Source organism: Hippocampus comes, unplaced genomic scaffold (assembly GCF_001891065.2).
Source record: "Hippocampus comes isolate QL1 unplaced genomic scaffold, H_comes_QL1_v1.1 scaffold169, whole genome shotgun sequence".
NCBI classification, from domain to species: domain Eukaryota; kingdom Metazoa; phylum Chordata; class Actinopteri; order Syngnathiformes; family Syngnathidae; genus Hippocampus; species Hippocampus comes.
Genome location: NW_017806049.1, coordinates 461,853 through 472,835, shown reverse-complemented (window position 1 = coordinate 472,835; position 10,983 = coordinate 461,853). Strand labels below are relative to the sequence as shown.

General features: G+C 41.6%; 7 non-coding genes across 7 annotated transcripts; 1 reads left to right on the top strand and 6 right to left on the bottom strand.

Moving 5' to 3' along the window:
• Window positions 1–7,103: 7,103 nt before the first annotated feature.
• Window positions 7,104–7,176, bottom strand: trnav-cac (transfer RNA valine (anticodon CAC)). Its single transcript has one exon. It is a non-coding gene; the product is annotated as a tRNA-Val (tRNA).
• Window positions 7,177–8,498: 1,322 nt separating this feature from the next.
• On the bottom strand, window positions 8,499–8,571 carry trnav-aac (transfer RNA valine (anticodon AAC)). The gene has a single exon. It is a non-coding gene; the product is annotated as a tRNA-Val (tRNA).
• Window positions 8,572–9,404: 833 nt separating this feature from the next.
• Window positions 9,405–9,477, bottom strand: trnav-cac (transfer RNA valine (anticodon CAC)). Its single transcript has one exon. It is a non-coding gene; the product is annotated as a tRNA-Val (tRNA).
• A 395-nt stretch (window positions 9,478–9,872) lies between these two features.
• On the top strand, window positions 9,873–9,944 carry trnad-guc (transfer RNA aspartic acid (anticodon GUC)). The gene has a single exon. It is a non-coding gene; the product is annotated as a tRNA-Asp (tRNA).
• Window positions 9,945–10,305: 361 nt separating this feature from the next.
• Window positions 10,306–10,378, bottom strand: trnav-cac (transfer RNA valine (anticodon CAC)). The gene has a single exon. It is a non-coding gene; the product is annotated as a tRNA-Val (tRNA).
• Window positions 10,379–10,607: 229 nt separating this feature from the next.
• trnav-cac (transfer RNA valine (anticodon CAC)) lies at window positions 10,608–10,680 on the bottom strand. The gene has a single exon. It is a non-coding gene; the product is annotated as a tRNA-Val (tRNA).
• Window positions 10,681–10,899: 219 nt separating this feature from the next.
• Window positions 10,900–10,972, bottom strand: trnav-aac (transfer RNA valine (anticodon AAC)). Its single transcript has one exon. It is a non-coding gene; the product is annotated as a tRNA-Val (tRNA).
• Window positions 10,973–10,983: the final 11 nt, after the last annotated feature.

Here is a 10,983-nt window from a genome sequence, read left to right as displayed (position 1 = left end):
ATATATACACACACACACACACACACACACACACACACACACACACACACACGTGTATATATAATGTACATTGTTTATAAATATAACGTTTATGTTTGGGGTCCTTCTGCACTCACAATCCGGGGTGACTTTTTCTTGAAGCTTCAATGCATGCTGTGCTGCGATCCATGTCTTTTTTTAAATGTAGGTCTGTCTTTGAAGCGACAAAACCTCTACGGACAACACAGTGTGCAATAAACTTGTGAAAATAGTGACTGGGCTTCCATCTTGAAAATGCATCTCTCTCCCTCTCTCTTTCTCTCTCTTTCCTCCATTGATGTATATGAAAACATGACTAGTCCGTTGATGCCACTCCCTCAGAGGGTAGTGTGAATTTGAATATTTCAACAATGCCTTTCACCATGTCGAAGTTGTTAAATATCAGCTTCCTTTCCTTATTCGTTCTATAAGGCACCGTTTTTGTTTACTGACTATAATGTCAAGCATCTGCTATTTTTTTTTCTGAATTTTATTATTATTCATATGTGCATGAGAGAGAGACAGTGAGTGAGACGAGTGTACTGATTGCTTAACGCGTGTCAATTCTTACTCCCTTTAAAAAGCACAAATTTTCAGTCACGTGCTACTTTTTAATGCGTTACTGGCATCAAAGTTGCACATCGAGTACAGAGCCACAGAATTCACTTTGCAGTTACAACGCCACAAGAGACATTTAAAAAAAAAAAAAAAAAAAAAAAAAACAACGACCAGAACAGAGGGAAGAAGAAGCCTGTCGAATCACCAAATGGTGCCCACATTTTGTTCTATGACAACATAAAGAAGGGGAAGGGAGTTCCAAGCTTTGCTCCTATAATGGAGGGGGCACAGTATGGGGATTCGAAAAAAAAAAATCTGCGATAGCCACATGAATGGGAGACATAAACAACGATTCAAATGCTGACACGTGGGTGGGGAAGGCGTTGATAAATGGGATATGTATTGCTCTGTGTGATCATGTGAGTGCGTAAGTCTGTGTCCACTGTCACCAGCCTGCACGCCAAAACACATCTCGTTGTCATCCTTTAGTGGAGTTCTGTGCTCTGCACGCGCTGGTCTGCTGAATGCACTCCAGCGAGTGAATCCATTATGCCTCCGCCATGAAGACCGTGCGGCTCACCTGTGCTGATTTTAAAGAGATGAGCGGAGCCGCAGCGAATCAAGTCACTGTCTTCGCTCCCCCTATGACCCAGTCCTCACAGCACATATCTATGAAAATTCCAAAAGAATTAAAACTACACCCATGCGCACAGTTAGACTCCACTTAGCGCGACACTTGCGCTGGGTGCAAAAATAGGGCCCTAAGGGACCTCTTTCTTTTTTTTTTTTTTTTTTGTGCCCATCGCAAGTCAAGCACAGCAAACTGTCTACCTCTGCATCAGCCCTTTTAGACCAAGTGTTGTTAATTTTACACGCAAGCCAGTGCAGTTAAAAAAAGGTGTTTTGTGCCATTGTGGGCATGACGACAGACAAAAAGCATCCTCTCCTTTAAATGCCACATGAGAGGCACATTTGATAGACCTTGGTTTGGCAGAAGGAGAAACTGATATGCTTGAGTCCGGGATGTAAACGTGCTCAAAGTTAGTTTTTAAAGAACTAAAAGCATACCCTCCACGGGCGGACGATGTAAGGTTGACTAGAGGGGTCACAGATGTGCGGCGTGAAGTGGGTGGCACTTGGAAACGACCTTCCAATTCTGTTTGTTGTAAACATACTTTGGTTCATTTGGAGCACCCGATGTGCCTTTGGAAGTCCCTTTTGAACATCTGAGGACTTTAAAGAATTAGATGCATTCTGCCCTGGTGGATCGTGGTTTTTGCTCTCACATATAGCCATGAGAAGTCACATTTTTATTTGCAATTCATCACACCCATTTCACCAATTTACAATTTGATTTCTTTTTTCAGTAAATGAAGTAGCTCTTTGTATTTATTTAGAGAATAACATACGATGCAGTGTACCGCATCTGCCAACTGTGTATGATGTGAGTTTATCTGGGGAAAAAAAACAAAAAAAAAACACAACTTTGTTGATTAAGTGCTCAAATCCTCAATACTGACCCATACGGGTGACAATATCATTCGTTGAAATCTAGAACAGCCAAGCAGAGTGAGTACACGGTAAATGATCCGGGTCATTCTTTTAAAGTGAGACCATTTAGACACAGGTGTCAAAGTCTGGTCCTCGAGGGCTGGTGTCCTCCATGTTTTCCATGTCACATTATTGCAATAGACCTGATTCAAATGATCAGGATCACTGTCAGGCTCATATAGAGCTTGCTGATGAGCTGATCATTTGGGTTGGAGACATGGAAAACATGCAGGACATTGACAGGCCCTCGAGAACCGGACTTTGACACCTGTGATAGAAATTTGAAGCTGTGTGACCGCACGTGTAAAGATAACTCTACTAGCCCCCCAACCTGAGTGATCAATAATCAGCTCTGTTAGTATTGAGTTGACCTTTAGTGTGAAAAGGGTGAAATCTGATGGATGAGATGGCACTCAAAGGGTAATACAGGTTGACAGAAAGAGAAACAATTCCAACAACAACAACCTAGATGCTGGTTGGCTGCCACATAAGATTGTTTATTGATGTGTTGGCTTTATTTGTTGGAGGCAGAAAGGAATCATGGTAAAGTACAGAATGTATCAAGTATTATGTAGAAGGTTACTCCATGATCGGTCGAGGAAAATCATAAACTAACTTTCCAGATGGCATTTGATCAAAATGTGTAATATGGCTCAGGCAATGAGAACTGTCCATATTGTTAGGCACTGTTACAAGGAAATAATGAGTACAGAAATAAGAAAAAAAGAGTTCTTGTCAGAAATAGAAATACGTGACACACTGCTGCAGCACTGAAAGAAAAGTCAATTCTGCAAAGTCTATTGTTATCTGTGAGCAAAGGTACGTGAGTTTGTTTGAATATTTCCACAGGGATGACAACCATAGTTCAGAGTCTCTGAATCTGCAAAGGGAAGATAGGAAATGTCAATTTGGGAAGACATAATTGCACATAACCAAACCCAAAGTCTGTCAAAAAAAAAAAGCACAAAAATACATAAATAATTGTCATTGTCAGTGACATACCGTGGTACCTGTATTATTATGACCTGTATACATAAGTGCGACAACCAGTACAGTCAGGCGAAACCACAATCATAAAAGCTAACTTAAAATTCATTATTTCTGCTAAAATTTAGAATTGTTTGTACTTATCGGCGGTTTGTACTCTTCGGAGTGCTGCTATCATCCTCTGAAGTTTTCAGTTGTACTCATTAAGAAAGAAAGAAAGGTCAAATAGATACACTTTTAATCACATTGTGGATCAGCATTGCTGATCCAAATATATAAAGTTCAGTTGTGGGAGGGTTTCTGTCATATAGACAGTCGCTTTTGAGTTCCAGTGTAATTCCCGCATGTCATTAGATGCATTAATGACAACTGCCAGAGGATTGGCTGGCTGTATTAAAATGTCTTTCCCTATCTGATATTACCTATCTCATGGTCCAGAACTGTTTTTATTTCTAAATGTGCATGAGTCCTCTGTCCACCTATAATGTATCCTATTATACAGCAGACCACATCGCAAGCACCAGTTGAATCTCTGCATCCTCCAAAGACCCTTTGTGAACTGTGTTCTTCCCACTGCTTACCCACACTGTTTAAATCAAGAGTGGCACCCACATATCAACTCAACCAGGACATACCTGCTTTGTACAAGATACAACGCCAACACAGACAAGAGCTGAAAGATTGCTCAGGAGGCTACTCTAAAGCGCAAACGCGTCACATCCCTGGAAACTTTCTGCCAGAGGAGGAATAAAGCTGCACTTATTTGAGGCAGGAATCACTGAACTACAGCCAACAGCTGCAGCCAAGCGAGGAGCATTCTTGACTTCAAAAGGCTGCCTTCAAAACAGACCCAAATGCCCAGTGGATTGCACATGAGTGAGCCAGCGGCAATTGGCTGAACCTTTGTCAGAACATGTCGAGTTCCAAAGAGTCATGTCCACTGTAATGATATCCATGTAGTGTCCAGGGGAGAAAGACTCAGGAATAACAAACAATTTTGCTGTTAATAGAGACACTCACACATGATGCTGCTGTTGTGTAGAGCAGAGGTCGCCAACACCCGGGCCGCGGACCGGTAGGAGCCCATGGGTCATTTGGTACTGGGCCGCACGGAAAGAATAAAGAAGTTAACATTCCTTCCGTTTTATTTATTTTTGAATCTGAAATGTATTTTATTTTGGAAAAATACCAGATTCTCTGGTACAGGAGGGGTGTCAAACTCATTTTTGTAGTGGGGCACATTTTAGTTAACGTTTCCCTTGGAGGGCCGCTATGACCGAAACCATATAAAAAAAGTCAAGAAAAACAGTTTATTCAACTATTGTTTAAGTTTCTGTTATGAGGGGTTTGGTCACAAGAAAATGCTTACAATATATTTCTTATTTATTACATATGATAATTTTTAAATTTGGGAGAGAGTTTAGGAAGCATCTTGGAAGTTGACATTTTTGATTTGCCTTCGCGGGCCACATAAAAATGATGTGGCTTGCCAGATCTGGCCCCGGCGCCTTGAGTTTGACACCTGGTCTACAGTGTGTCACTCTTGACGCAGGTCAAGGCGTGCTTCTCGGTCACGTGATAGGTTACCGCTAAAATGAAACCCAGGAGCTAGCAAAATGAGTAAAAAAACAAACGCTTTTGGGAAGGGGAAAAGGCCTGCCCAGGAGACAGAAGAGAAGCCTAAACCTTTCAAGAAAAAGGAGGCTACATTAAATAGCATCAGGAGTCCTACTTAAAATACGGATTTATCTCAGCGGGAGATTCCCACTCACCAAGCCCACTCTGCAAAATATGCGGCGATAGTGAGTCGTATTTTTTATGCACTTGCGGTGTACCTTATTTTGAAGGCACGTTTGAACATTACCATAGCGACCGGAGAATGTTGCAGCCAAATAGGACGTTCCTCGTGTCATGATTCGTGTTTGTTATTATGTTTCAAATATACCACAGGTTTCATGCAGGTCCTACCATATAATTTTGTTGTATTGATCCACCACACCTTTAAGGCCAGTCCCTGAAAATATCATCTGACATTAAAGCGGTCCGTGGAGCAAAAAAGGTTGGGGACCGCTGGTGTAAACTAACAACAAGGAAACCAAGCGAAAAAGGACATGTTAAAGACGAAGTACACAAAGTTCGATTTGAAAACATATTACATCAAGAGCAAACGTAGCCATAATTTATACCGTGGTGACCCATAATAGGGGTGTCTACCATGAGGCTGTTACGAGGATTTCGGATTAATAGACGGGTCGAGTCATTGTTAACAGCTGTTGTTATGGTGAAGTGGAGAGTGAACTGTTGACTTAACTTTTCTTTGACTCCTGTGTCTTAGAATTGTAGTCATGAGAATTCATTTTCCATGACATTTACAAAAAAGATGCTCTCCCCTCTTACATTGCATGTGACGATCACATTTTGTTGATATCAAGTACAGTGTACTTGGAACTTGAATGTAGTCCAAAATAGTAAGATTTACACTAAAACTCAGGCTGATTTTGCGTAATAAGGAACAATTTAAAGATTGGAACCAAGACTGGGTGTTCCATTATCAGATGAATTTCTGACATGAAAAAAAATATGGTAATCAGCAAATTATCTTGCACAGTTCAGCAGTGACACAAGGTTTTGAACATTTTCTTTAATATTTGCCAAAACGTTGAATATCTGCATGAAAGTCATGTTCCTGACCTGCAGTAAGCAGAAGAGCATCAACCTTTTTCGACAGTGTAAGCAGTGACATAGTGGGGCCAGGTAGGTCCACAGCGGTTCCTGTGTGGAGACAATCAATTAATGCAGTGGTATTTGGAATACAAAAATATTTCTGAGATAGTGGCGTGTGCGCAGCTTTATAAATAACGAACAGGACAAAACTTTTACCCTCACAAAACTTTTGTAATGTGTGAATTCCAAGACTTCACTGGATGTATTTAGAAAAGCTTCCTGTTTACATGATGTTCATGGACACCGTTTTACCGTACCAATGCCCTTTGAAAAGGTCAGATTCTTTTGCACAAGAATAGCACAGGCAATTGGAGGGCAGCAACTACCTTGGATGTCATTTGGCAAAATGGCACATCCATACATCCTGACAGTAGAAAAGAGCAGAGCCAAAATATAAAAACATACACAATACTACCTTCAAAATGTTATAGGCGCAAATAATGAATGTGGCACGTTTTGACAACTAATATTGACGGATGCCTCTTCCAAGCAGTAGGAGCAAAAAATATCAGAACATACCTTCACAAACAAATAACAGTAATGGTTCAGTTGACTGACAGCAAGGTTACCTTTACCGACTCAGAGGCCGCAGGGCTAACGTCAAAGACAGTATAGGCTCCCCTCCCCAATCCTAACCGAGATGCTCAACTTGTTTTTCAACATTGGCAAACAGATCAGCCTGCATATTTATGTTTTTCATCAGTTTTTCTTTCATCAAAGGTTCACACAACGTATTTTTGAAAAACCAATACTACATTTTTTCCAATGTCTTCTATGAATAAAAAAAATATGAATTTTCATGGTATTGCACAAATATAACAAACAAATACACATATCCAATTTAGCACATGTAATGCACTCTTGCAATGCTAGTTCAGATGAAAATTGTATTTAAAAAGTTGTGAATAATTATCTAAGTATTTAAAATGTAAAAACCAAAGTACAAAAGCGTAAAAAACACACAATGGATGTTGGTGTCACGTGCCCCATGACGCCTTTTCTCTAATTGGAGGAAAGTCTATGTTTTTTCCGCCTGAAAGCACAAGAACCGAGGTCAATGACATTATGTTTTTTGTTGTTGTTGTTTTTTTTTTTTTTTTTTTTTTTTTTTAATCAGCTCTGTCAAGCGTGTTCATCATTGTGATAGTGGACAGGATTTCCGCCTGTCATGCGAAACACAAGGGTTCGATTCCCCAATGGGGAGTTGTGGTTTTAATTATTTTGGTAATGCAGTTTTTCACAGCAAATCAAAAAGGAGTATGGATTGTTTCCACCCAGTTTCAAACTGGGGACCTTTCGTGTGTGAGACAAACGTGATAACCACTACACTATGGAAACCGGTGACACAAGACTTTTTCATATCAAGGCTGTTATGCCATCTAACTGATAGCATGGCTGGTGTTTTGGCGGGTACAGCTTCTTGAAAGACTGTGTTCCTCGTTTGTATAGTGCAGGGGTCCCCAACCTTTTTTGCCCCACGGACTGGTTTATGTCAGACAATATTTTTAGGGACCGGCATTTAAGGTGTGGCGCAACTAATACAACAAGATAATATAGTATGAGCTGCATGAAAACTGTGGTGTTTTCGAAATATAATAATAAACACAAGGAGCGTCTAAGCTGGCCGCAACACTCTGATCGCTATGGTAATGTTTAATGCCTTCAAAATACGATACAACGCAAATTCAAAGTGCATGAAAATGACGACTCACCACAGCACCGAGCTTGATTTTCTGCAACCAGACGGTCCCATCTCGGGGTAATAGGAGACAATGACACCTCAAGTGTGTGGTTTATGTCCAGTCTACTTCGTAATTTTGTTTTCGTCGCCATTGCTGCAGAAACCCCCCCCGCCTCACACAGGTAGGATGTCGGAAATAGCAACAGTGCGATTGTGGCGATCTCAGAGTATTCAGCAATAACTTTAATACAGTTGTCTCGAACGTACTTTTAAGGCCGCCGTCATTTGTGATCTCCAGCAGTTTTTTTTACTCATTTTGCGAGCTCTGGCGTTATGTTTTAAGTGTAATCGGTCACGTGACAGAGAAGGGTGGATTGACATGTGTCAAGCGTCACACAGACGGATGTAACGGAGAATCCGGTAGTTTTTCAAAATAAAACATCTTTCGTATTCGGAGACAAATAAAACGGATTTAAGGCAAGTTTTTTTTTGTGCGGCCCGGTACGAAATGCCCGGCACCGGTCCGTGGACCGGCAGTTGGGGACCCCTGGTATAGTGGACAGTATCTGCGTCTGTCACGCGGAAGACCGGGGGTCGATTCCCTGACAGGGAGTTGTTGTGACTTTAACTATTTTGGTAATGCAGTTTTTCACAGCAAATCAAAAAGGAGCAGGGATTTTTCCACCCAGTTTCAACCTGGGGACCTTTCGTGTGTGAGACGAACGTGATAACCACTACACAATGGAAACAGATGACACAAGATTGTTTCATATCAAGGATATCATGCCAGCTAACTGATAGCATGGACGGTGTTTTGGTGGTAGAGCTTCCTGAAATAGTGTGTTCCTTGTTAGTTAGTGGACAGTATCTCCACCTGTCACGCGGAAGACCGGGGTTCGGTTCCCTGACGGGGAGTTACGGTAATTTTAATTATTTTAGTCATGCAGTTTTTCACAGCAGATAAAAATGGAGTAGGGATTGTTTCCACCCAGTTTCCAACTGGGGACTTTTCATGTGTTAGACGAACGTGATAACCACTACACTATGGAAACCGATGACACGAGACTGTTTCATATCAAGGCTGTCATGCCAGCTAACTGATAGCATATCGTGTTTTGTCAGGTACAGCTTCTTGAAAGACTGTGTTCCTCGTTAGTATAGTGGGCAGTATCTCCGCCTGTCACGTCGAAGACCGGGGTTCGATTCCCTAATGGGGTGTTGCTGTCATTTAAATTATTTTGGTGATGCAGTTTTTTCACAGCAAATCAAAAATGAGTCGGGATTGTTTCCAGCCAGTTTTGAAATGGGGACCTTTCGTGTGTTAGATGAACGTAATAACACTACACTATGGAAACAGGCGACAAAAGATTGTTTCATATCGGGGATGTCGTGTCAGCTAACTGATAGCATGTCTTGTTTTTGGGAGGGACAGCTCCTGAGCAGACTGCATTCTTCGTATAGTTGACAGTATCTCCGCCTGTCACGCGGAAGACCAGGGTTCGATTCCATGACAGGGAGGGGCTGTAATTTACATTATTTTGGTGATGCAGTTTTTCACAGCAAATCGAAAAGGACTAGGGATTGTTTCCAGCCAGTTTCAAACTGGGGACATTTCGTGTGTGAGACGAACATGATAAACACTACACTATGGAAACAGATGACACAAGATTGTTTCATATCAAGGATATCACGTCAGCTAACTGACAGCATATCGTTTTGACAGGTACAGCTTCTTGAAAGACTGTGTTTCTCGTTAGTATAGTGGAAAGTATCTCCGCCTGTCACGCGGAAGACCAGAGTTCGATTCCCTGATGGGGAGTTACGGTAATTTTAATTATTTTGGTGATGCAGTTTTTTTCACAGTAAATCAAAAAGGAGAAGGGATTGTTTCCACCCAGTTTTGAACTGGGGACCTTTCGTGTGTGAGACGAACGCGATAACCACTACACTATGGAAACAGATGACAAAAGATTGTTTCATATCAAGGCTGTCATGCCAGCTAACTGAAAGCATCGTGTTTTGACAGGTAGAGCTTCTTAAAGACTGTGTTCCTCATTTGTATAGTGGACAGTATCTCCGCCTGTCAAGTGGATGACAGGGGTTCGGTTCCCTGACGGGGCGTTTTTGTAATTTAAATTATTTTGGTGATGCAGTTTTTTCACAGCACATCAAAAAGGACAAGGGATTGTTTCCACCCAGTTTCAAACTGGGGACGTTTAGTGTGTGAGATGAACATGATAAACACTACACTCTGGAAACAGATGACACAAGATTGTTTCATATCAAGGATATCATGTCAGCTAACTGATAGCATATCGTGTTTTGACAGGTACAGCTTCTTGAAAGACTGTGTTCCTCGTTAGTATAGTGGACAGTATCTCCGCCTGTCACGCGGAAGACCGGGGTTCGATTCCCTGACGGGGAGTTGCTGTAATTTTAATTATTTTGGTGATGCAGGTTTTTCACAGCAAATCAAAAAGTAGTCGGGATTGTTTCCAGCCAGTTTCGAAGTGGGGAGTTTTCGTGTGTGAGACGAACGTGATAACCACTACACTATGGAAACAGATGACACAACATTGTTTCATATCAAGGAAATCATGTCATCTAACTGATAGCATAGCGTGTTTTGATAGGTACAGCTTGTTGAAAGACTAGTTAGTATAGTGGGCAGTATCTCCGCCTGTCATGTGGAAGACCAGGGTTCGATTCCCTGACGGGGAGTTGCTGTAATTTTAATGATTTTGGTGATGCAGTTTTTTCACAGCACATCAAAAAGGACAAGTAATTGTTTCCACCCAGTTTCAAACTGGGGACATTTCGCGTGTGAGACGAACATGATAAACACTACACTATGGAAACAGATGACACAAGATTGTTTCATATCAAGGAAATCATGCCAGCTAACTGATAGCGTGGCCGGTGTTTTGGTGGGTTGAGCTTCTTGAAATACTGTGTTGCTCATTTGTATAGTGGACAGTATCTCCACCTGTCACGGGGAAGACCAGGGTTCGATTCCCCGATGGGGAGTTGTGATTAAAATTATTTTGGTCATGCAGTTTTTCACAGCAAATCAAAAAGAAGTGGGGATTGTTTCCACCCAGTTTCGAACTGGGGACCTTTCGTGTGTGAGACGAACGTGATAACCACTACACTACGGAAACAGATGACAAAAGATTGTTTCATATCAAGGATACCATGCCAGCTAACTGATAGCGTGGTGGGTAGAGCTTCCTGAAATAGTGTGTTCCTCGTGAGTTCGTGAACAGTATATCCACCTGTCACGCGGAAGACCAGGGTTTGATTCCCTGACGGGGAGGTGCTGTAATTTAAATTATTTTGGTGATGCAGTTTTTCACAGCAAATCGAAAAAGAGGAGGGATTGTTTCCACCCAGTTTCCAACTGGGGACCTTTCGTGTGTTAGACGAACGTGATAACCACTACACTATGGAAACAGATGACACAA